At 44.4% G+C, this 26,635-nt stretch overlaps 1 protein-coding gene across 2 annotated transcripts in view; it reads left to right on the top strand.

The window, feature by feature from the left end:
* PRLR (prolactin receptor) overlaps positions 1 to 26,635 on the top strand; it is a 245,105-nt gene that overhangs the window by 23,716 nt on the left and 194,754 nt on the right. For both annotated transcript variants that reach the window (XM_043547745.1, XM_037902634.2), the window contains exon 2: positions 1,894 to 1,977. The gene's annotated coding sequence lies outside the window, so the exon portion shown is untranslated. The remainder of the gene's footprint in view (positions 1 to 1,893; positions 1,978 to 26,635) is intronic.

Raw genomic sequence — 26,635 nt, 5'->3', positions numbered from 1 at the left:
CAAGGTCTTCCCAGCCTTGTAGCATCACCAGCAAGAATGATTCAGCAGGCCACAGTCTTATCTCTGTGCAGTCCCCACCCCAACTGTCCTGTGACCTTCAGGTCACATCCTCAGGTGACCCATGTGCAGCCACATCCTCCTCCCCCTCATCACCTTTGGGTCCTGCCCCCAGGTGAGCCCTCCACAGCCCTAAATCTTGCCTTCATTAGATTGCCCATGTGTAACCAAGAGCACTTGGTCCACCTAACCATCCCTGCTGGTAATGTGTGAGCCAGACTAGCCTCTGGTTGCCTCTCCCATCACTGGGCTGAGTCTGTGGGGCTAACCGGAGGTTTTGTTTCCCTGAGAGCTGGCAGCTCTGACTGTTATCTCCAAGGGGCATTCTGTGCAGCACAAAGGGGCTGTTATGCCAGAGGTACTTCTTGCTGTTAACCGCAACTGGTAGCGGAGTTGACTGCTGTCCCCTCCTGTCTGTGATGCCAGGCTTTTGGGAGCCATGGCTCTGGTAGCCCCATAACCCCTCTCAGCAGCTCTACATGGAGGTTCCTTTTAGTGTGAGGAGACCCTTGGGTTTCAGCATTTCCAGACTGAGTGTTTTTTGTAAGGTTGGGTGATTGGCTCCTGCATGGGGGAGATGTCTAGCTTGCTATCTTAAGGTTTTGTCCTGCTGTCCATCACCGTGGTATCTGAGCACCTTCCACATAAGATCAATAGCAATAAGGAAGTTCCTAGTGCCAGGCAGTCTAAGTAGGGAGTTAGGTAACGGGAAGGCCTCATGGGTGGGGAGATCAGAATAGGCATTCCATAACTGATCAGTGGACTCCCTATACTTCATGAACCCATCCTGGCCTCCTGCATAGCAGCAAAGAGACAGTGAGTACACACCCCAAGGGACTGGCCCACGGTTTGAGGAGGCTGAAGAGATGGGAACTAATGATGTTGGGGGAAAGGGCCCTGGTGAGGAGAGTCTGTACAGAAGGGGAAAATAAAGAAAATGCTCTAAAAATAATGGGCAGCAAGTCCAGAGTCACTTGTTCCTGGGGTGGGGCCTTGAGAGAGTCCAGGGGATCTGGTTTGATAGGGAACTCTAATAATGCTAGGTTGTCAGGCTCGGTAACTGCAAGAGTCCCTCATCACTATCCTCCTAGCAACCATAATGTTCACTTGTTATGTTGGCTTTTAAGAATGATTGGAGCTCTTTGGAGTAGGGACCATCCTTTATTCTGTGTTTGTGATGTCTGTGTATTCTCATGAAATGGAGCCCTGAACCACAGGGTTAACCCCCTCCAGAGCCAGAGAAGGAGAGATGCTGAGATTGTGGATCCCTTAAGAGCTGCCCAGGGAGCCCCACATCCTCAACCTGCCCTGGGTCGGGGGGCCCAAAAGCAGCCCCCAGCCCATGTCTCTGCCCCCCCCAGAGCATGCCACCCAAGGCAGGTTGAAGATCCAGGGCTCCCCCCAGCAGCCTAGGCTCTCTCAGCAGCTCTTACCGTGGCCTGGCTCCAGCTTCTGGCCAGGCCAGGGGGCAGGACCTTGGGTAGGAAGGGGAGGAGCCCCATGGCAGCAGGTGTGGGGGGCCCAAATGTTCTTTGTGCCCAGGGCCCCAGTAAATCTTAATCCACCTCTGGTAATTTGCTAAATTTTGTTTCTGCTGATAGAGAAGATAAAGAATGTGACATCTTCAAGAGTACCATCAAACGGAGCCATCTGTACCAAATTAGTATCTGATAAGTATAGCTGTTTGTATTATAAATGCCACATCATTCTTAGTGCTTATATAGTTTTATTGAGATGGCTGGGTAGCGTGGCTATAGACATTTAAATCTTTAATAAATTACACCTAAAATATAAGGACCAATTACTGATGACATCTGGTTACATTTTTTTCCCCAGATTCCAGTATGACATCAGGAGCTGCTTCCCCCACATTTTGCACAGGAGGAGAAAGGAGAGCAAAAGGGAGAAGATAATGATGTGGTAGGACAGCTATCTGCCATGAAAGTATTTGCCATGTGTTGTTAAAAGAAACATTTAAAAGGAATACCACATTTTTATTTGACAAAGTACAATTAAAATTTATTTAAATAAAATGTTTTAATATATTGTACTTTTATCCAGGGATCTCAAAATGCTTGTTATACAATTAATTAAGCCTACAACACCCTGTAAGGTTGTGGTGTTCTACCCTTTTTACAAAAAAGTTTTGGTGCTTGACATTATTAAGGCCATTTTGACAAAGGTCCACTAATTTGGGGTTGCTCAGTTCCTGAGTGCCTAACTTGAGACATCTAGGACCTGATTTTTAAAGTAAAGGACATATGCAAGGGAAAGATGAAAACTCTGTAAACAATATGGAGAGTTTCCAGCATTACTTTGTTGAAAGGAAAAGACACAGAAATGAGGAGGGAAGAGGGAAACTCAGAGAATTTATAGGAGTGAAGTTAGATGAAAACTGATCTCATACTTGAGTTCATACTCCCAGCTGCAAATGATTATATGTAGGGACAGTGGGTCCAGTGCAAGCCAAAGATGGCTTCAGAATTCACAGGTAAAAATATGAATCTTCACCTTTTTTTACACACAAACCACTATTTCATCAAATGAGGTAGAAAAGCAAAATAAAGATACAGAATGATCTGAAGTAAGAGTGAGCATTTTAGTGCAAATAGTTGCAGATTTTTTTTCTCAATTTTTGCAGAGCTCTGGTAATATGTTACGTTCCACGAGGAGGCTGTGATTCACACAACTTTCAATTGCTACATAAATCAAACAGCACAAAAACCAGTAGTTGGATCGATTTAATTTAGAATGTTAAGTGGCTGGCACACGATAATGGTTGTGAGCATGTGCGTCATTAAGACTTAATCATTGCTCTTGGTACAACAAAAAAAGGACACATTAGAAGTCATGTATCAGAGGGGTAGCCATGTTAGTTTGGATCTGTAAAAGTGGCAGAGACCTGTGGCACCTTATAGACTAACAGACGTATTGGAGCATAAGCTTTCGTGGGTGAATACCCACTTCGTCAGATGCACTGACGAAAGCTTATGCTCCAATACATCTGTTAGTCTATAAGGTGCCACAGGACTCTTTGCCATTAAAAGTCATGTTTCAAATAGTTGTTAATAAATGAACTACTCCAACCTAGTCTCCTAAAATGTACCACTATCCTTGGAGTTATCTTGCCAGCTGTGAAGATCATGCAGTATTGTGCTGTAATCCCAGAAATACTACATTGTGCGTAACTTCTGCACATTAATGCACGTCTCCAGCAGAGAACTAACTAGGATATGAATTTCAGCACAAGTCCTGTTGCATGTTATTGATTTCCTTTTCAAAACTGTGAAGGTTTAGTTCTTTCTAGGAGATGTAATTATTAACAAGTTTCAGCTGGGTCACTTTATTGAAGGATGAAAACCTATTGGAATGCCAAAAGAGTTATAACTGTATGGTTCTATAATTCAAAGTAGTTTGCAGAATATGGTAAGACTAACAGATCCTAAGATTAATCAGAAATGACAGATGATTGAAAGATTAGTACTGTAGTCTCTGTATCAGCCAGCAATCAAAGGACTCTAAAATTTCTTAGATCATATATTCTTAGATTAGGTATTACCTGGTCATCATGGTTTTAATCTTCTGTGGAAAAAAAAATGTGGCATGATATCCTAATTCCTAGTCAGCATCACAAAACCCACCTATAATTTTAGTACAATTGTCAGTGTCTGGTCAAGAGAGGCCCAGGTCAGGAATGGGAGGGACTTTGTGTATTATGAGTGAGGTGCAGTACTGCAAAACTTGCACATCACTTGTCCACACTTTCATGAGGACCAAAAATAAATAAATCACCAAGCCACATATCAATGAAAAGGTCAAGGTCCTGGAAAAGGGAGCTGAGACTGTTCTGCCATGTGATAGACGAGAATTCTGAGCTACATAGAACTCTTCTTCAGTCTGGGAAAGGTACTCGGGGTGTCACAGCTAAATAAAAGATTGAACAGATAGTTTAGCATAAGTCATTAGTACATATTTTAAGGCAGTAGCTCTCAACCTTTCCAGACTTCTGTACCCCTTTCAGGAGTCTGATTTGTCTTGTGTAACTGCTAAGTTTCACCTCACTTAAAAACTACTTGCTTACAAAATTTGTGTGCTGTGACACTTCTGTATTTTTATGTCCATTACTGAAAATTTGCTTACTTTCTCATTGTTGCCATATAATTATAAAATAAATCAATTGGAATATAAATATTGTACTCACAGTTCAGCATATAGCAGGGATGGCCAAACTTACTGACCCTCCGTATACGATAATCTTCAGAAGTTCAAGAGTGGGGGCACACCTGCCAAGGCTCGGGGCTTTAGGTCTGTGGGAGGCGCCTGCCAGGGCTCGGGGCTTCACAGAACTGAAACTGCTTTAGTGGCACTGATGGATGATGATTTGTCAATGGATGAAGGACAGACATCCATTCTCATCCTCCTGGACCCCTCTGAAGTGTCTGACAGGTAAGCATGAGATACTGCAGTCTTGCCTGAGAGAGGTGTCAGGAGTCCAGGGTAATGTGATAAAAAGGTTTAAGTTCTTCCTTGAGAACTGCACCCAAAGAGTAGTAATTGGAAATCGCACCTACACCACCAGACCCTTGTCTAGTCTATCTCCTATGCTTTTCAATATCTTCATGCAAACTCTATATAAACTGCTCAGATGACATGGAACAAAGTGCCAGCAATATGCAGCTCTACCTGTCCTTCCTCACATACTATCAAGATTGCCCAGTGCTTGGATGATATCTACTGATGGATGAAGAACAGCTGGCTGAAGTGGAACTCAAACAAAACAGGTGATGCTGGTGGATAGAGGAAAATATTTTGAGGGGTTTGCAGCCACAGTGCAGTCTCCTTTGAATGAAGATTCACACACAATCAATTCATTGCATAGTCTTGAATTCTTCATTGTTGCTAATGAGTAATGCTTTTTTACCACCTCTGGTGGGCTAGGGGACTCCATCCCACCCTAGTAGATGAAGACCTGGCCTCAGGTATTCATGCCTGTGGCAGGGTGGACTAGGTCCAGAGGCTCCTTACTGGAGGCCTTGTGGCCCTGCATCACCCTGCCCCAGAACAGAGCAGAGAGAAGTCCTCTAGACAGCCTAGAGTGGCTGCAGAGGAGTGATCAATAAGGGGCCAGAAGGGCCAGATAAAAGGACAGCAGCAGAGCAGCGCCTTCAGTTGCTGTGTGGAGCCTGATGAGGGAGGCCTGGGTGCCTGGCTGGCTAGAGGAGCAGCAGGTCACAGACAGCTCACTGCAGAGAGCTCGCCAGGCAGAACTGAGCCCAGGGAAGGTGCCAAAGACCAGGTGCCTGGCTGGCTGGATAGAGCAGCAGCAGGACCATGAAAAGGTCAGTGTGGGCAGGCTGAGCCCAGGACCTGGCCAGATCAGGCAAGGGTACTGAGATCAGCCCTGATGGTCTGGTTGCAGACTGAGCCCAGGGAGGGCTGCTGAAAAGGATGCCAGATGAGGGTACTGAGATGGCCCTGGCTGCGTAGTTGAAGAAGGCAGTGCCTTGGGGAAGAAGCCTTAGAGCTACAGCCCCATATCAGGGCTGAGAAAGAACTTGGACTTGAAGGGGGGACTGTGTATGCGGCTCGGCTAGAGGGCTGAGTTGCTGAAGACCCGCCAAGAGAACCATCAGCTTGGGGTGTGCTTTCGAGAGGTAGATGCAACCCTGATATAAGAACTAACGCCAAAAGCAGTCTTACGCCTAACCGAGAGAAAGGGGGCCATCCACAACAGGTGGGTGTCCTCCTCCTGAAAAAGAACTGTGATGACAGGTATATTGACCAGAGAAAAGGGGGTACGCACGAGAGGCGGGTGCTACCCCATTACAATGCTTTCGTCTCCTCTCAGCTGCACTACAGCAATGTGATATACCTGAGCATGAAACCTTCAGTGCTCAGGAAACACAAACTAGCACAGAATGCTGCAGCATATCTTCTCAGTAACAGGCTACCATGAGCACATCACACCTGTCCTCCCCTCTTAGCACTGGGTTCCCATAGAATTTTGAATCAAATTGAAGGCCTCGGTCCTTATCTTCAAACTACTCCATAGCATGGACCCAGGCTTTCTAAAAGACTGTCTAAAGCTCCAGGACAAAGACAGTGGTTGACCACTTTGCTGCTCTGGCATAATAGAACTCTCAACAAGAAGGGTAAAGCTTGTCCATGCAGGAGATGGAACCATCTCCAGGGGTGGTCCAAGACTGGAATAAACTCCCTTAGGAACTAAGGACCATCACAAACCTCACCGCTTTCCACTCCAAGCAGAAGGCACATTTCTTTGACCCCCTCTTCTTGAATGTAAATACATAGCAACGGGTTTATTTATTAATAATAAAAACAAAACCTACCCAAACAAGACACTCCACTGCAGACAGTTCTCTCTTAGGGGAGAGGATGAGAGAACAAACAACACGGGACAGCTGTGTAGTTGTAGAACTGACAGACCCCAGTCATCGGCGAGATTGAAACTGGGATCGCTGGAGCTCAGTGCATGAGCCTCTACTGCATGAGTTAAAAGCCATATGGCTGTTAACTAAAGCTTTAGAGCAAACTCATTACTCTTTTTTTTTTTTTGTCTCTGTGCCACTAGATGGGACAGAACACCACACCCAGGAAGTGTGTGGGCTACAAAGTGACATTGTTTAATACACTACTGGAAGGCACTCCGATATGATGGTGTTAAAACCCTGTATAGAATAGATTTTTTGACCTTGAGTAAAGCTGATTCTCTCCAGACTTTGCATACTACTTTGGTAAACTTGCAGAGCTTTTAAGCTATCTAAATCTGATTGGTGTGTCTGATAGAGCTTAAAAATAAACATTGTAAGTGCTATAGACAGTTCTTGCTCACTTTGGTCTGGTGTGTTTGTGACCCATTTGGGGGAAAATCAGTCAGCCACACCCAACTCCTGTTTGAGCCTTCTTCTCAGGCTCTCTTATTCATCTGCCACATAAACGCAACAAATATGGAAAAGTAACAAAAGTGATAGTCCTGACCTGGACTAATACTGCAGGGTCCCCTATCCCCCAGTAGCTGAAGGGTCTCAGCCAGAAGGACTACAGGACCTACCTCCCCTCTCAGACTTCTGCCCCTCCTTCCCCTTACAGCTGGGAATCCAAGCTAGTCATTAGCTGCTTCTCAGCTAGATCAGCTGGTTCCCCAACACCTACCTACTGGGCTTCTCCTTAGGCCAGTGCTTTCTGCAATCTGGCTGTGCAGGCTCTTAAAGGGGCAGACCATCCTACTCCACTCCCCTTGTAAGAATAAAGCTTTCAGGCTCTATAGATTGTGCCAAGCTCCACAGTCCATGGTTGCAGACCATATATGCATCCTCAGACATCATATGGTGGTTATACTTACAGCTGGTTAGGAATTTTTTCAGAGCCTTTTTAATTTTGGAGAGTGGGGGTCAGGGTCGGCCCACAACATTTTGGCACCTGAGGTGGGGAGCTCAAATGATGGCCCCATGCCCCCTCGCTTAGGCCAAAACATTGAAAGGTCTCAATTCTGCCTTCTTCCTGTTCTACCCCTATCATGGTACTGCTTTGCTACCCACCCCAATAAAGGAGAACTAACAACTTAAAATGCCTTGTTCAAAAATTTTAAGTAACACTTAACTTTCAAACGCCTGAACAGCAAATGTAACTTTTCTTGTCTGCATAGTAAACACTGGCATTTTTATCTGTTTGAATAATCAATGTGGTGCCTTCTTGGTTGCAAAGATTTGAACTGCTTCCTGAAGGTCCACAGTCTGGGCCAGCTCATGCTCTATTGAGATGGTTGCAAGGCCAACCAGCCTCTCCTGTGTCATTGTGGAGCGTAGGTGTGCTATTAACTTCAGCTTGGAGAAGCTGCGTTCTCCACTGACAACTGTTACAGGAAGTATTAGAAGTATGCGCTGAGCAACAAAAGCATTTGGAAAGAGGGTGGTCTTCTTATTTGTGCACATATATTCCAGAACAGCCTCTGGAGTTGATCCTGCTGAAGTGTATCTTGAAAGAGCTTTCAGTTCATCACCTAAATCACTCGCATCAACATCATGCATGTCATCATGTGTCCACACTGTCTCTAGTGCCCTGCATTGCTGGTATAGGTCTTCTTCAGGTATAGTGAGGAGTTTTGGAATATCATACAACATCCCAAATATCCTGCTGTGTTCTTTGAGCTGCATGAAACGTTCTTCAGCTGACTGTATTGCACAATCTAGCACCTGGTTAAAGAATTCAACTTTGAATTGTTTTTTGGGGTCTCTTATGGGATTATCCTGTGCCTCGTAATCAAAATGTCTTCATCTTCTGTGACTCTTGTATTCTTGAATGGGTGGGAAAATAGCTTCAGTGTGAAGTTCCTCTGCCAACTTCTTTGCACTCTTCAGAACGTTTTGAAATCCCTCATCTGACCGGTAAGACTGTAGGTATGACTTTGCTTTGTCCAGTTGTTCCATTGCTCCAGATATATCAAGGTCAACACCTTGGAGTCTCTTGCTTACAACATTTATTTCAAATAGTATGTCATGCCACAACACTAAGCCACACAGAAATTTGAAGTTATGTATGTTTCTGGTGATTCCATTTCCCCCGGCCACTGTTCTCCCACGAACAGTTCCTGTCATAGCATTATCCTCCATAATGGCAACTATGGCATCACCTATCTTCCCAATTTGGTGTTTGATAGGCTTTATCGCCGCCACTCGACTTTCCCATCGTGTGGCACTCAGTGGTTTCAGTGTCAGAGAGGATGTTCCCAGATGTTGCTTCAAAATTTGCCATCGATGAGTTGATGCAGAGAAAATACATAGATGCTTTGAATTACATTAAAAACTTCAGCAGCCTCACTAGAAGCTGATGCTGCATCACTGACCACCAAGTTCAATGAATGAGAACTGCATGGGACAAAAAAAGCTCGAGGGTTTAACTCTCGGATCCGTGTCTGCACTCCTCTGTTCTTTCCTCTCATGTTGGCACCATTATCGTAGCCCTGGCCTCTCATGTCAGCTATCGCAAGTCCCGTACCTTCCAGCTTTTTAAGAAGCATATTCGTCATACCAGCTCCTGTAGTATCATCAATGTCAATAAATTCTAGAAAATGCTCTCTGGCAGTCACCATTGCAGGGACATTTTCACTAGGTTAAGTTGTTGTTACAAAACGCACTATTAAAGTCATTTCTTCTGTATGGCTGATGTCAACTCTGCAGTTCAGAATAACAGAGTAATATCTTGCTGACTTCAGATCTGCCACAATCTTCTGTTTGACTTTTGTTGCCAGTAACTGTATGATCTCATTTTGAATTGTTTTTCCAAGGTAGTGGTGTGTGTACATTTCTTGGGTGGTGACTCTTAAGATGCTTCTGGAGTACAGCATCAAACTCAGCCATCAGCTCCACAATTTTAAGGAAGTTTCCATTGTTTGGCACATATAGCTGATCGGAAGTGCCACGCAGTGCTAAGTTTTGGGTAGCAAGCATTCTCACAATGGCAATGAGCCTTTTCAGAACATTTTTCCAGTGAAGAGACTCTGGTGCAATCGTCTCTTGATGCTGATCATCTATGGTGGCCTTTAACCCTTAGTCTCATCTCAAGCTCTTTCCACCTATGGAATGCTCTCTGGTGAATGGCTGTCTTCTCATGGCATGCCAGATTTCTAGCCAGATTTTTCCAGTCCTTTGTTCCTGTAGAACCCAGTGTGGCTGGAACAGTAGACTGGAAGAGTCTGCAACAAAAACAGTATGCAGCATTCTGGGTTTTTGAGTACATAAGCCATGGCTTCTCCACTTTTTCACCATTGGGGATTTCACACCAGTAATGTGTTGGATGGAAACTTCTATTTTCATTGTCTTTGGGGAACATGAAGTTTTTCCACTTGCTGTGGCCCATGCAGTACAAGCAAGTGCCTCAGGCTACTGCTCAAGTGATCCACAGTGCTGGATCATCTAGACTTAAGGAACTAAACTCAGCAGGAGCTGTTTCTTGCACCTCCACCACACTCTTCTCTGATCTACACTTTTCTTCAGGCATGTGCATGGGTTACATCCATTTAAGATGGAGATATGGATGCTGCAGTAGCTGCCTGGTCACCTGCACTCTGACTAACTGGCAGATCAGGCATCTCCTCACCACTCACATCCTCACTGGGGCTGGAAGGCTCACCGTGAACATTTGTGTCTATGTATCTCAGGAGAGCTCCTTCCTGCTTAGATAGAAAAGCTTCCTTTGCTTGCTTCCTTTTTCTGAATGCTGCCCCAGAGGGGCGTTTTCTTCTTTCACTCATGACTGCTGTTCTGTACCAGCTATAGTGGCTCTCAACAACACGAGATAACTGGCTCTGTGGATGAGGGGAAAGCAGTGGACGTGTTGTTCCTTGACTTTAGCAAAGCTTTTGACACAGTCTCCCACAGTATGCTTGCCAGCAAGTTAAAGAAGTATGGGCTGGATGAATGGACTATAAGGTGGATAGAAAGCTGGCTAGATCGTCAGGCTCAACAGGTAGAGATCAATGGCTCCATGTCTAGTTGGCAGCCGGTATCAAGTGGAGTGCCCCAAGGGTCGGTCCTCGGGCCGGTTTTGTTCAATATCTTCATAAATGATCTGGAGGATGGTGTGGATTGCACCTTCAGCAAGTTTGCAGATGACACTAAACTGGGAGGAGAGGTAGATACGCTGGAGGGTAGGGATAGGATACAGAGGGACCTAGACAAATTAGAGGATTGGGCCAAAAGAAATCTGTTGAGGTTCAACAAGGACAAGTGCAGAGTCCTTCACTTAGGACGGAAGAATCCCATGTACCGCTACAGACTAGGGACCGAATGGCTAGCCAGCAGTTCTGCAGAAAAGGACCTAGGGGTTACAGTGGACGAGAAGCTGGATATGAGTCAACAGTGTGCCCTTGTTGCCAAGAAGGCCAATGGCATTTTGGGCTGTATAAGCAGGGGCATTGCCAGCAGATCGAGGGACGTGATCGTTCCCCTCTATTCGAGATTGGTGAGGCCTCATCTGGAGTACTGTGTCCAGTTTTGAGCCCCACACTACAAGAAGGATGTGGAAAAATTGGAAAGAGTCCAGTGGAGGGCAACAAAAATGATTAGGGGACTGGAACACATGACTTCTGAGGAGAGGCTGAGGGAACTAGGATTGTTTAGTCTGCGGAAGAGAAGAATGAGGGGGGATTTGATAGCTGCTTTCAACTACCTGAAAGGGGGTTCCAAAGAGGATGGATCTAGACTGTTCTCAGTGGTAGCAGATGACAGAACAAGGAGTAATGGTCTCAAGTTGCAGTAGGGGAGGTTTAGGTTGGATATTAGGAAAAACTTTTTCACTAGGAGGGTGGTGAAACACTGGAATGCGTTACCTAGGGAGGTGGTGGAATCTCCTTCCTTAGAAGTTTTTAAGGTCAGGCTTGACAAAGCCCTGTCTGGGATGATTTAGTTGGGGATTGGTCCTGCTTTGAGCAGGGGGTTGGACTAGATGACCTCCTGAGGTCCCTTCCAACCCTGATATTCTATGATTCTATGATTGAAGAGGACAAATAAGCAGGCTGGTAGCAGGGCCTGAGTGAGGGAAGATATCAGCATCTTAACGGCCTAACTGGCTCCTACTACTCAGTTCACTGCCTGTTCTCCTCAAGTGCGTTCAGGGAAGCAGCAGGAAACAGGAAGCTCCCTGAGATGCTGGTGTTACTCACTCCAGGCTCCTGGGGGTTCTAGAGAGGTACATAAGAGGCTCCTCCTCCTCCTCCTCCTCCTCTCTCTCCCTGCAGCTCCTGCTGCTTTCTGTTATTCCCTCTCACCTTTTCTCCTGCCTGCCTGTTATGTCTCTTGTGCCCTCCTTCCTTCAGCACAGCACTCCACCATCTCTGTGCATCTAGAGCAGAGAGAATACATATGCACCAGCAGCAGACACAATTTTCTACACTCTGGGTCCTAGTGGCGCCCCCCTTCCCCCCCGCAGCACACACAGAGTTTGGCATGTGAGGCGGCCTTCTCAGTTTGCCTCATGGTAAGGCCAGCCCTGGTGGGGGTGGTGTCAAAAATGCCACTTAGTCAAAACTAAACTGCATCAGGTAAAGCAGGGAACTGAACCTGTGTCACTCATATCTTGGACAACTGCCCTAGCCTGTGGTCTATTAGCTACTCTGGGCACTTTGCCACAGTAAAACTTTGAAAGGTCTTGTTTTCATCTCACTGCTGAACAAAGCCAAATACTGAAACCTCTAAACTTTTCATGAAATAGAATTTTTGTTTTCTAGCCAGTTATGATCTCTGTGGAATAGAAACTTAACAAAATTTTGTAGAAATGGTTAAATTAGGCCTGTGCATTAGTTTTCATTGGTGCTTAATGTATAAAGTACATCTGCTTTTTTTTTGCTAAAGATATGTTTTGAGTTATGCGTGAAAATAACTTTCCATTTAAAAAAACCTTAGAAACTTTTTGAAGTCCCTTAAATGAGAAAATTCTTCTCTCTTTCATGTATAGCAAAAGTGGAAACAAGATAATATAGTACATCTGTTACATTTCTGTTTCTTATTATGGCTTCAGTTCTTTTTTTAATCTTCTCCAAGGGAATGTGAGTTTCAATTGTTTCTTCTTAAGATGAATTTCTCTCCTCCACCCCCACCACTATTTTGCACCATAATAAATCATCTTTGTTGTGAGCTTGTATCACATCACATATCATTTTCAACTCTGTATTTTTTGTATTGTATCCCAAAGCTTGCACCATGTCATGCCACGCCCCTATTTGAATCCCTCCCATAACCTTCCACATTAAGCTTCTACTTCTCTTCAGGACTGCACATCTGCTTTCCTGCTTCCATCTCTAATCTCATTTCTTCCTGCTCTCCCTCTTGCTTTCTTCATTCAATCCAAGCCATGTTCCTGTCATCTTCCTTATCCATTTCCCATTCCCTGAGTCAAGTGCCTACTTTCAAGAGCACCCAATAACCATTTTGGGGACTAAAGGGGGCAGTTCTATGGACCACCACTAGAGGGTTTATTGAGTTGTCTCTGTCTATGTGGGAGTCCTTGCAATTCTAGACACTGACTGGGGAACAAACATCAACCCACATAAGTTTACAATTTTAAATAATTTATTAACTAAACTAAATAACTAAGCAAAATACATGTGACAGATATGGCAATATTCTGGCCAAAGCTTATTGGATTAAATTAAATCTTACTGTATTAAATTTATGTATCATTGCGGGCCGGGAATTTTTATGTAATTTCATGGGAGAGGGTGAGCCACAGCCTTCCAGGAACTGAGAACAGTGTGTGTGCTGGGGGGCGATTAGGCAAATTCACTTAAGTTGTAACGCCTCCCGAGGAGCACCACCACTTGGCGAGTCTTGCATACATTGCTCTGTTCTATTCATTCCCTCTGAAGCGTCTGGCAACTTCCCACTGTCAGAAGACAGGATCCTTGGCTAGATGAACCATTGGTCTGACCCACTATGGCCATTCTTAGCTCTTGGGTATTGGTTCAAACTGAATTCTGTAGAGACCAGCAGACAAAGAAAGGACTCTTGGATAAATAACCTGAATTTAAACTGACTCAGGGCCTTCATTCTGACCCAGAAAATGGACAGGACCTTCTGTCCAAGGGTGGGGGAAGTCTTTAGGGAAGGGCTGGAAGTAATGACACCAACCAGAGCCCTTGTGGTGCTGGGGATGGGGTGATCTCTGGTAAGCTTATTAGCATGTGTATTGTTTTTCATATGTTTTTTCTGTAATGCTTTTTGCCTTAAGAATAAACCTTCTTGGTTTTGTTTTCTTTTTTCCAGTTTTTATTAGTAGAGGGATGCCTCTGCCTCAGCATCCTTGCACTTCTTGTTTTTAGACTCCAGCAGGTTTATACTCTTACAATGTGATAGTTGCGACTCTTATGGTTTCATTTGGCTTCAGGAGGCTGTTGGCTGGTTGAAAGATTGGCTAGTGGTTTTCTTGGCTCAGCTGGATAACGCTGATGGACAGGGCTGGCTGGACATATGACTCCTGTGCCAAATCATATTTAGAAAGCTTGTCCTTAACATTTGGTCTGAGTTAACAGTAACCACATAGTCATCGTTTCCATCTTACGCTCAAAACATGCTGGGCAAAATTAATCCCTGGTGCAAGTCCACTGAAGTCTTGTATTAGCATGAGGGATGACTCCTGTTTCCATTCTATTAGTATAAAGCTTTTCTTTTCCATAACAAACTCTTTGCCTTGATTGCATCCTTCTGGATGTGATTTTTTGTTTTGTGCAAAATAAAGCACATAAATACAGGGAAATGAAACTTTGTAGTGGTAGAAAAATCAAATGCAAAGTACTGACATTTCTGCCACCACTTTTAATTAAAAATGTGTCCAATTACAATGAAAGAGTCCTTGTTTGAAGCAAAAGCTGTAGTTCACATAATTGCACATACTATATAATGTATAGTCATTACCATAACGAAAAATCCATCATTTCTATTCTGAAGCTGTTGAGCGGCCATAATTAAGTGGGCCTGCCAGCAGCTTCAATTCATGCACCTTTCAAAGAAAATTATACCCTATATTCAGTAAGGAAATTGTGCTGTTGTTTTTTTCAGTCTGCCACTTACAGATTTCTTAACAGAACGTGAACAGATGTTTTTCTTATTTAAAGCAAAGCAAACTTTGTAATACTTTCAAGAAAGCACGAGGTAACGCAAAATCATTCATGTTTCAGAGTAGCAGCCGTGTTAGTCTGTATACGCAAAAAGAATCATAGAGGTCATCTAGTCCAACCCCCTGCTCAAAGCAGGACCAATCTCCAATATTTGCCCCAGATCCCAAATGGCCCCCTCAAGGGTTGAATCCACAACCCTGGGTTTAGCAGGCCAATGCTCAAACCACTGAGCTATCCCTCCCCCCCCAAGAAAAAGAAAAAAGATACTAAATGGCCCCTCAAGGATTGACCTCACAACCCTCGGTTTAGCAGGCCAATGCTCAAACCACTGAGCTATCCCTCCCAAAAAAAAAAATTAAGTCTTTTTCTATAAGAGCGACAAGGTAGGTGAAGAAATATCTTTTACTGGACCAACTTCTGCTGGTGGAAGGTACAAGCTTTCGAGCTACACAGAGCTCTTCTTCAGGTCTTGGGAAGGAAGCAGAGTGTCTGAAATAAATGCAAGTTGAGACATTTTGTTAAGCAGAAGGGGTAACATGTTGGAAGCAGTCACCTGAACTGAAGCGGACAGTTGGGGGTTAGATTGTTGTGCACAAAGAGTTTGAAGTAGGCAATTAAGGGTAGCAGGGAGTTGGTGAGTTACAAATTGTTGTAATGAGTCATAAAACCAGTGTCTCTGCTAAGTCCCTGGCTTTTAGAGTCTAGCAGAGTTATGAATTTAAGTTCCCAGGTTTGCCTTTTGAAGGTGTTGTGCAGGTTTCCCTTGAGGACACATATTGAAAGAACAGACATCCAGAGATTGCTTTATGAAAATTGTTCACCCACAGGTGATATGGTGTTTTTGTATCTTACCATTTTTCTGTGTGAGTTCATTTGAGAACATAGTGATTGTCTAGTTTCACACACATAATGGTTGTAGGGGTATTTGATGCATTGGATAAGGTATACTGCGTGTTGTGGTAGGCATGTATAGGACCCATGGATCTTGAAAGGTGCGTTTGGGGGGGGGGAGGGGAGGATGGATCACTGTAGTAGTGGAGATATGTCTGCAGGTTTTGCATCTGTTGTTCTGGCAGGGTCTGGTGCCACTTTCAGCTGGTGTGTCCTGTTCTATGGGGAGCTTGCTTCTGATGATGAGCTTGGAGAGGCTGGGGGCTTGTTTGAAGGCCAGAAGAAGGGATTTGGAAAGATTTCTTTCAAGATGTGGTCCCCATCAAATATGGGGTTTTATAGGTATTTACAACACTTGACTCTGCCTGGTCCATAAAGGAGGTTAAATTGCAAAGTGTAAGTATGACATGGAATGATTAAATCAATAATATTTTTAGTTTACAAAATACTTGTGTCCAGATGTCATTTATTTAATGTCAAGGTAAATAATCTAATATTATCTCTAAGTGCAGACCTTAAGTACAGAGAACTATAACTACATGTGATGTCTTTTGTAATGCAATTCACATTCATTGTGAAATCTTTGGGAGTTTGTTATAAATACTCTTTACAGAATACAGAAACATATTACTATCATTTACTTATATTTTTAATAGTACTGAAATTCCCAGTTGGAATCAGGGGCCCATTGTGCTAGGTGCTGTAAAAACACATACAAAGACAGAACTCCTGCCCCAAATACCTTACAATGTGAATTAAGGTCCCCCCTGGCCCCTTGAGTATCACAAACAATAGGATGGAAGGGCAGAATGAGAGTAAATTTAGTGATCAGATGAACTTATACAGGCTAGCAATGATTTCTTTGATTATCATTTGAACTTCCCTATCAAATCTCCTGTGTTCCATTAGCACCTCTACACACACCAGAAAACATGTCCTTGGTCTTACTGCCTGTTTTTAGAACCCACACATAACCTATACAGAATGTGAGAAGTAATCTCCATCCACCCTCTACCTTCCATTATTAGTTCTTTTAAAGAACAAAGTTATCTCCATATTTCCTTCAGACAGTAGGCCCTCTCCCTGGGCATAGGTTGTTTTTCCCTTAGGTTGTTGTCAAAGTGGGACTGGAAAGACACCATGGCCCCAAGGTTTTGCCACTCTGCTGCTGTCCAGGAGGTTAAATGAGGCTCTATAGGAGTCAGAGGCAAGAGGGCAGAAAGTCTATTGATTAGTTATAGAGTATATACTCAGCCCAGATTGGAATCCTAGGTCTGTGGGGATGTGCAGCTGGGACATCTCTGGGATGTGGGGGCTAGGGTATGGCTCCATCCCAAGAGCTGCTGTTTGCCCTCCCTCCAACCTTTTGTCCATTTTTTGTTGTTAATCTCTGGACTCCCTCCCACTTGTCACTATCTTTCTGAAAATATGGCTCCCCAAAGTAAATACAATTTATTCCAGGTGAAGCTGAACCAAACCTAATACAGATAGAGCATTACCTCCCGGTTTTGAGACATGATGCTGCTTATGTTGGCTTTTCTTGCTGCTCTATTGCATTACAAACTCAATTCTGATTTACTCTCTGCTGTCACCCCAGGTCACTTTCAGTACTTCTGCTTCTCAGATTTCTTCCTTCTCCTGAGTATACGTGTTTCGTATTATTTTCCCTCAGATGTGTCAGTTTATGTTTACACAGGGTGATTCTAACTTTATTTTGTGCCCATATTTGTAATCTCTGCCTTGGTCCCTTTATTTCTCTATCCAAACTGGTATTCATAACTCCTGATAATTTAAGTGTTATATAAGATCAGACCTGAAACTGATCCCTGCAGTATCTCACTAGCCACAACAAACCAGGCTTGTACAATATATAGCAATTTACAGGATCTTAGCCTTTTTCCAGTCTGTGTGACTGTGTTCCTCTCTTAGCCAGTTGGAATTAAGTAAGTAAGATTAGAGACACTGTATCATTTTTTATTATTGTCATATTTACCATTTTGTTTTAGCTGTAATGAATGTCTTTGATCATATAGTTAGGTTGAAAGGGCACTGTCAAGATGTGAATCACCATGGGGCAGTTGGGATAATCTTGTTTTTATATCAATATTTATTCAGGACTCTTCATATAAATAATTCAGCCACTTTGCCCTCACACACCTGCTAGATAATCTTTCTGACAATGGTCTAAAACCTGTTTATAAAATTAAACTGTGCATGTATCTAGCGCTGCAATGATACTTTACTGAGCCATAAATAGAATCACATAGAATCAGAGAAGAGATACAAACAAATGTACAGCATGCACACAAAAATCCTTCACCATTCTTAAATTTAGTTAGTTTTAAGAGTTCACTGCAAGTACTCCTGGCATTGTCTTCTTCCTTTTAAGTAAAATAAGTAATCTACGTTTAGAGCTTTTCAGACTAAGATAAAACCGTTTTGACTGAATTACAAATATAGTTGAAAGTTTTTCCTGTTATTTGGAACCTCCCTTCCTTGTTGTGAGTTATTTAAAAAAAATTAAAATCCTGACTGAAAGATCAGTAGTATAGTAGTGTAGTATGCTTACACTTGATTCCTGTAGGCTTATATTATATTGTTCAGTACATCATGTTAGCTTATTCTTCAGGAGCTTCAGAAAAGTGTTGGTCTCTATTGAAGTAGGAGAAGGCAAATCTTTCCCTGGTGTTGCCGATTCTGTACATTCATGGATAAGTACCAGATTTTAGTCTCCGAGGCTATCAACCTCTCAGTAGCACTAAAGTCACAAACAGTCAAAGGGAAGAATCAAAAATATCAGTGGAACTGTTTTCCTTGTGCCTGCCAGGACTTGTACACATACCTTGTTAGAGGAGATAAAATTGGTTCCAGGACTTTTAGCTGTAATAACAGATTTTAAGTAATGAAGTGTGTGTACAAAGGAACAAACGTTTCAAACTTCAATCCGGGGGAAAACAGAAACAGTTTTCTTCCTGCACAGTGCTTGGTTGAGGATAAATATTTCCTTTTCTCATTTTATCTTCCCTTTTCTCCCCTTCTCTTCTAGAGATGATGGATGATAATAGGATTTAATGCAATACTTAAGGGTGAAAGCAACTTCTTTTATGTCTTCTAGTTCAGTGCTTCTCAAGCTATCTGATGTGGGGACCGGCAATTTTTTCCCCAATGTGCGCACAGACCGGCAGCCGATGGCTTGCGGACAGGCACCAGTCTGCGGACCACCACTTTGAGTAGCACTGTAGTCCAGCTGTATATCTCTCGGCATGACTCCCACCCTAAATTGTCTCACAACTTGATTTCAATGTGATGTTGATTACAGCTCTTCTCCCCCCTTCAATGCACATGTTCCATTGCCTACACTTTATTTTAATGTTAAAAAATTCCTGCAATTTAACCTGTACTGATCTTGTTTTGGTTTCATTCTGTTGTTTCTTGTTTTATTTTTCACTCATGAGGACAGCCTGTCTCCATTGCCCTTGTACAAACTTCCCCAGAGTACACAGCAGTATATTCTGAATTCCTTTGATCTTCCCTCTCTCATTTGGGATGTTACTAGCGCTGTTCTGAACACTGGAATGGAATTGCCCAACAGAGCACTTGGAGGCCTTATGCCCCCTGGAGCTTCCCAGTATCCAGGGGAAGAGTACCTGCTACATCAGAGTGGCTGGTAGAGGGAGTGGGGCCTAGTCCTGGACTCCTCTCTGCCTTTTCTGAGGTGGCTTGCACATGAGGAAGTGCTAATGGGATGCAAGAACTGCAGCTGTGGTCAGCCCCTGTGCAGGAGCTCTTTGGGGAAAGCTCCTTTGGAAGAGCCAGTCAGACTCTTACAGTTTACTTAAGATAACTATCATGTGCCATTTCCAATTCAAGTTTTGTTTCCGTAACCAATGAGCGTTGTGCTGCTCATTATAAATTTAGATAAGACTGAAAAAATGAAGTGACTAGGTCCTGCTATATTCTTTCTAGATATCAAACAATTAGGTTATGCCTTGTTTGTCTGGCCAATGCAGACTGGCACCAATGGAGATTACTGAAGCTAGACAGACACTGGAAGACCCTTCAGTGACGTAGAGATTTTTAGGCCATGTCTACACTAGCATTTATGTCGGCCAAACTTTTGTCACTCAGGGGTGTGAAAAAACACACCCCGGAGTAACGTAAGTTTTGTGGGCATAACCTCCCATGTGCACAGAGCTATGTCAGCGGGAGACGCTTTCCTGCCAATATAACTACCGCCGCTTGTTGAGCTGGTTTTATTACGTCTATTACGTATTTTATTACGTCTATTATTATTAGAGCTCTCCCGTCAGCATAACACGAGCACTCTTACAGCGGCACAGCTGTATCAGTACAACTGTGCTGCTGTAAGCTTGTAAGTGTAGACATGGCCTTTAGACTGTCTCAGTCAAAGTCTTTGAAGCCGCATACAGAAGAGAGGCATTTAGAGAGATCAATGGAAACAGTGTCTCTTAAATTTTTTACATAAGCAGAGAGAAATAATTAAGGAGCCGGTTGAAATCTGCGGAGACAGGATAGCGGCTGTTCTGAGTGGGTCTCATTTTCTCCCTGCTGAGCAGCTGATGTGATCTCAGGTCTTTCTTGGGCTGCTGGTGATGCTATGAATACAGAGAAAGAGTTTCCCTCTCCTCCATGTAGCTCTTTGACGCATCTTGGGATGCCCCATGGAACTTCCCTGGGAAGAGCTCATCCCCTCCAGAACAGGGTTAACTGTGGACACAGTACTACTGTTCTTTGTAGTCCGGTTCTGGCATGCTAATCAGTGGAGAGTACCATGAAAAGGTCCATTGAGACAGCTGTTCAGTCTTCCTCTTGCATAGCAGCTGTGCCCTCTGGAGATTCCAGTACACTGCATCCACTTACTCTGGGGGGAACAGGTTTAAATGGTCCACTGGAGATAAAAAATAGAAAAAAAAGGAAGAAGAAAATTTGAAAAATCATCAGGATACAGTGTGACACAATGAGTGTGGGCATAGATATTCTTAAAAACACGAACATGGCTAGAAGACTGCAACACTTATCAGAAACACTTAGCAGAATAGAAGAAATTAAGTCAAAGAAGTTAATGGCCCTTGGCATTCATCAGGATTCAGGAAGATTGGAAACAACTAAGGATATTCATGATTTATTGAAGTTGCATTTGGAAATTAAATTTGAATTCCTTTGTGTACTGATGAGAAAATGATTTTCAGTGCACATCAACATCCTGAGATTTTATCAGTGGCTGTTAATAGTCCATTAATGTCTGACAAATGTAGAACAATTGTGGCTGGCTGGTCTTTCTGGTAAGCACAGTAGAGACCAGATTCATCAGGATGATAAAAGTAAATGTTCTTTTTCAATAAAACACTTCATCTGTTTCTGGCCAGACAAAGGCAGACAAGTGAGATGCTGAAAGCTTTGAAACTAGAAATCATGCAAACTGGTGTTCAGGCTGCTGTGTTTTTTCCTCCCAGGCACATTGAGTTATTTTTAGAAGGAAACAATATAATGGACCTGACTGTGGCTTTATCAGCCAATGCCATATAAGGGTTTTGGAGGTGCACATACTGATTGGCATTCTGCCTGTGGGGTAGATAGACAAGCACAAAGCTCCTGGGTGCACTGGTGGAGCAACCACTGATATTTCCTGTAACATTCTCCCACTGCCAGCCTAGGTCCATAAGCTGATGCAGAAACTGGAGGAGAGGTAAGAGCTTTTTCTCTTGGTTGGATGATCTCTAATAATATAGACCCGGTGGAAACCATGACCTTTCCTTCTCCATTTCCTCTTACCTGAGCATGTAAAACTCACTTTGCTATATTTTTTATCCGTCTTTGTTTTCTTTTTCCTTTTGATAATCCTATAATAAGTAATGTACATGATTACTTTTATTCTGTCTTTATTAAGATATTCTCCGATGAAGTGAGCTGTAGCTCACGAAAGCTCATGCTCAAATAAACTGGTTAGTCTCTAAGGTGCCACAAGTACTCCTTTTCTTTTTACGAATACAGACTAACACGGCTGTTGCTCTGAAATCTGTGTTTATAGAAAGCTTTAAAGCCAAGCTAATAAAAAGATCAAAATAAACATGAGCAAAGAAAAAGAAATAACTAAATGTCTTGGGAGAGTCTCTCTTCTTACTTCCTTGTTTAGTATTTGGATATATTTATCCTGGCATAATCTTGAAGTTAGCCTTTTTGCACATTTCTCTCCTTTGTTTTATTATAGTGGTTAAGAATTTTTAAATTGACCTGGATCAAAAATGCAAAATTTTTTTCCTGTGCTATTTTGCTGTAACTAGAAAGCACAGGGTTTTTTTAAAAATTAAAATAGTTAATCAATCTTTCCTAAACCTAGATATTCAGTAGAAGTTTGGGTTCTCTCTTATTTTACCAAAAACCACAATTGCAGCTGATGTTAAGTATGGTAGAGTTTCAAAACAAGTTAGCTAACACCATTTGTAAAAACCTCTTATCCTAGGGTGGACAAACCAAAAGAATTTTAGGCCTTGTCCACACAAGGGATTTATTTCACACTACATATTTGTGCACTAACTATTGCGTATTAGATAACCCACAATAACTGCATCCATATGACCAGCTCTTTTCCACTTTATCCTTGCATCTACACAGCAGAGACTTAATCTGGAGTAAGCTCTCAGTACTCTGGGCAGGTATCCCATGCTGCTCTGCCTTGATGCTGGGTTCTATGCATTCTGGGACCTTTCTCACTGTGCACAGTGGGATGTATAGCAGAAGCCAGCTGGAAGCTATTAGAATTCTGGAACTTGGGGCCAAACTAAAAAATTCACATGATTCCTCTCCCATGATTCATCTCTATTTTGCAAGCCAGCGCCATTTTTCAGACTGCTGTCAGCCAGCATGTACAGATTATTGTTCCATGTCGCAATGCTGACAAAAGCTGATACTAAGAGGCTAGTGGAGAATATTTGAGTTCTTGCAACTGAATTGCTTTTGCTTTGGAAGGCAGCCAGTAATGGGGTCTAGAAACCCGCTTCTGAGCAGAGGTGGAAGGGGGAGGGCAGCCTCTCCTGTCTACAAGCTGAGGCACCGATTTTCTCATTTCACCAGGGATGCTCGACCCCTGCTCCACCACAGGCCCTGCCCCTCTCCACCCTGCCTCACCTCACCTCTTCCCACTCCGCCTCTTCCCACCCCATTCTGCACCCTTCCCTGAGCGGACTCTGCCCCATAACCCTCAGTGCCTCCTGCCTGCCACTGAACAGCTGAGCTGTGGCGGGAGGCGCTGTGGGGCGAGGGGTGGAGCAATCAGCAGGACCTGCTGGTGGGTGCTGAGCACACACTGTTTTTTTTTCCATGGAAGCTCCAGCCCTGGAGCATCCACGGAGTCGGCGCCTATGCCTATAAGCAAGCAGCGTGACCACATTTCCATGCAGCTGACACAACTGTCAATCATGGAGGCAAGCATCCACAGCTGCAACCAATAGGGGAAACAAGGCCTGCTACAAAAGGAGAAAGCTCGGAGTAGGAAAAGGAGGCAGAAAGGCCTAGGACAGCGAAGGGGCAACACCCCTGCACCAGGCTGCCTCCAGAAACATAGCCCAAAGGTACTGAAAAAGACCACTAGGCCTAATTAGTGGCCAGGGGCCAAGAGCTGTCCTGATTGGGGCTAATCAAAGAAAGCCAGTCGGGGCGATAGAGACAGCTCAAAGACCACATCAAGGACTGGTGACACAGCCACTGTTTTTGACAGCTGCTCCACTTAGGATTGCCAGGCATTTGGTTTTTGGAATGTCCGGTCAAAAAGGGACCCTGGTGGCTCTGGTCAGCACTGCTGACCAGACCATTAAAAGTCCGGTCAGCAGTGCAGCGGGGCTAAGGCAGGCTCCCTGCCTTCCCTGGCTCTGCACAGCTCCCGGAAGAGGTTGCATATCCCTGCAGACCCTAGGCGCAGGTGCGATCAGGGTAGCTCTGTGTGCTGCACCCGCCCTGAGTGCCAGCTCTGCAGCTCTCATTGGCCAGGGATCGCGGCCAATAGGAGCTGCGGGGGTGGTGCCTGCTTCTGGAAGCAGCCTGGAGCCAGCGTAGGCAAGGAGTCTGCTTTAGCTCTGGTGTGCCACTGACTAGGAGCCGCCTGAGGTATGCGCTGCCTGGCTGGAGCCCAGAGCCCAACCCCCCCCACACAGCCCAATCCCCTTCCTGAGCCCCCTCTCAGAGCCCCCACCTTCTCCCAACTCCCTGTCCCAACCCAGAGCTCCCTCCTACACCCTACACCCCTCATCCCTGGCCCCACCCCAGAGCCTGCACCCCCAGCCCAAGCCTGCTCCCACACTCCAAACCCCTTGGCCCCAGCCTGGAATGCCCTCCTACACACTAAACCCCACATCTCCAGCCCCAACCCAGAGCCTACACCCCCAGCCAGAGCGCTCAACCCCCTGCCCCAGTCCAGAGCCCCCTTCTGCACCTTGAACCCCTAATTTCTGACCCCACCCTGGAGCCCACACCCCAAGCCCCTGCCCAGTGAAAGTGAGTGAGGGTGGGGGTTAGCGAGTGAGTGAGGGAGGGAGGGAGGGGGGTGGAGTGAGTGGGGGGCAGGGCCTGGCCTCAGAGACAGGGCGTGGCAAGGGTATTCAGTTTTGTGCGATTAGGAAGTTGGCAATCCTAGGAGCACCATCAGCAGGAAGAGGAAAACACTGGGCAGCTGCTTTTGGATAAACTTTCCTTGCAGCAGCTTCACTCAGTGCACCGTTGTTTCTGGACTTGAGAAACAAGCACTGACTGCTGGGAAAGACTTGTAGGATGAACAGTGGTATGTCAGGGGCCTAGCCTGCCGCAGAGCCAGTCTCCTAGCAACCTAAGGAGTGCAGGTGGCCCTGTGAGAAGCTGTCTGACTGTGCCATCTGATTGGCTGAAGGACTCAGAAGGCTGATACTTAAGCTCAATAGCAGCAGCAGCAGCAGCCCCATGGCTGCTCAATGCATTCCTAGCTCACTTCTGTGCTTGGTCCTGTGTCCCCCTCTTCTGTCTCTTGACTCGTTCCAGCCTGTATGTGCTCCAGACCCCAGCTTTTCCTGATACCTGCTGCAGACCCACAGCTCCACCTTCTGACTGTGCCTCCAATTAACTCTTTGGCGTAGGCTTAGGTTTCTGACACCCAGTTATGAGTCTTGGCTTTGTCCTGGTCCCACCCTATTTGGATTCAGCTCTACAGGTAGGCTGGACTCTTGCTCCAACCACTAGACCAGACTGCCCACAACTCGGTTGCCAACATAGTGGCTGCAGAATTTTAGGATGTCAAAGGCCGCTTTCCTCGATCTGCTTGGAGCTCAACACAGAGCTGCAGTGTCAGGACACCAGCATAAGATCCCCTAAACATTCAGAAGCATGTGGCCATAGCCATCTGGAAGCTCAGTACTCCCAATTACTACTGGTCAGTAGCTAATCAGTTTGGCATGGGCTGTTGTGATGGAGGTGTGCGCTGCTACAAATATATTGAGGGTGTGGGGGTCATAAAGTTTGACAACACTGAGGAGGTTATTGATGAGTTTGCATGTTAGAGTTCCCAAATTCCATTGGGGCAATTGTTAGGACTCTTGTGCCTGTATTTTTGTCCTCCACACCAGGCCTCAAAGTTCATAAATAGAAAGGAGTATTTCTCCATTGTGCTCAAGGCCTGGTTAAACGCTAGGGGATGTTCACCAACATTAATGTAGAGTAGTCAGGAAAGGTCCATGATGCTAGGCTCTTAGGAACTTATGTTTGTTTTCATTAATGAAAAAAGGCAGAACTTGCTCCCAGGACTGGTATAGTCATTAATGATGTTGAAATTCCCCTGGCTATGCTAGAAGACCCAGCTTATCCTCAGCTTCCCTGGCTGATGAAGCCTTTTATTGGACACTTGGGTAGTAGGAAGGAATTATTTAACTATAGGAAAAAAGGGGAGTATGCATCTGGCAGTTGAAGAGGAGATGGTGTTCACTCATGACAAGACTAGAGGCTGCAGAGGAATACCTGTTTTGTGTTATAACTGTTTGGCTGCATTTTGCACATCTGTGAGAGCAAGGCAGAGCTGCAAAGACTTTCAAAACGCTATGAACAGCCGGAGAGCCTGCCTCTCCAAAATGGTATTTGCTAGGGTCATGCAGTCAGGGCTGCCTTGTGCTTTTACTTTGGACCCATTGCTGAAAATGTTGTGATATGTTTTTATTTGGAATGCTGGTGCATAGGAATTTATTGTATGACAACTTTGGCGGATTATTTAATGATTTGTGCAATGCTCTTACTTGGACTACTGTACACTTGGTGTGGTCTCTTTGGCTTGTATATAGAGATTTGTTGTCTGATGACTTTGCAGGCATTTTCCAATTATTTACGCAATGTTTTAAAAGGGTTTTGTGTTGGAAGTGTGCTTTCATAAAACTTTGATCTCCTGTTAACACAAATTGTCTATTGAACAAATAATGCGCACACACACGCACGCACACACACAAATAGAATAGTGCAAACTTGAAAACATATTCAACAGCAACAGAAATCAAAGTAAATTGATACAATGAAAACCCTAAAAAAGGGCTAGAGCAAGTGCATTCATGTTCAAACTGCGCTGCTCACAAATGTGTGTAATGGGCACTCCCTCTTTCCAGGTGCAGTGATGTAGGAGAAAGCTGTGGGCTTCTAGAACACACTATTCTCAGTATTCTGGGGTAATACTCTCTCAGTATTCAGTAATCTGTGGAGGGAATGGGCTCTGGTTGGCAAGCTGTGTCCAGTAGCAGTGCCTCCAACGTAGGGAGAATATGACTGGAATACGGTGCTGGTTGATGCCGCTGTGCTAGCTGGGAATATTGCAGCAGCATCCTCTCCAGTAAAGCATTCCATGTTTGCCTTGCCTCCAAGAGCTGCTACTGGCTTGTCCCTGTCCTTTGTTAATAGTGTCATGGGTCAAATCAGTACTCTCCCAAGTCGTGACAAGGCACTGTTGAGTCATGTCTCTGGTCAACTATCTGCCTTTCTCCTTCTCCAGGAGAACATCCTTCCAGTCCTCAGTGGTCTTGTGTGTCTTCTGTTGGTAACTAT

The sequence above is a fragment of the Chelonia mydas genome, chromosome 5 (assembly GCF_015237465.2).
Source record: "Chelonia mydas isolate rCheMyd1 chromosome 5, rCheMyd1.pri.v2, whole genome shotgun sequence".
Taxonomy (NCBI): Eukaryota; Metazoa; Chordata; order Testudines; family Cheloniidae; genus Chelonia; species Chelonia mydas.
This window is presented reverse-complemented; position numbering and strand designations above follow the sequence as displayed.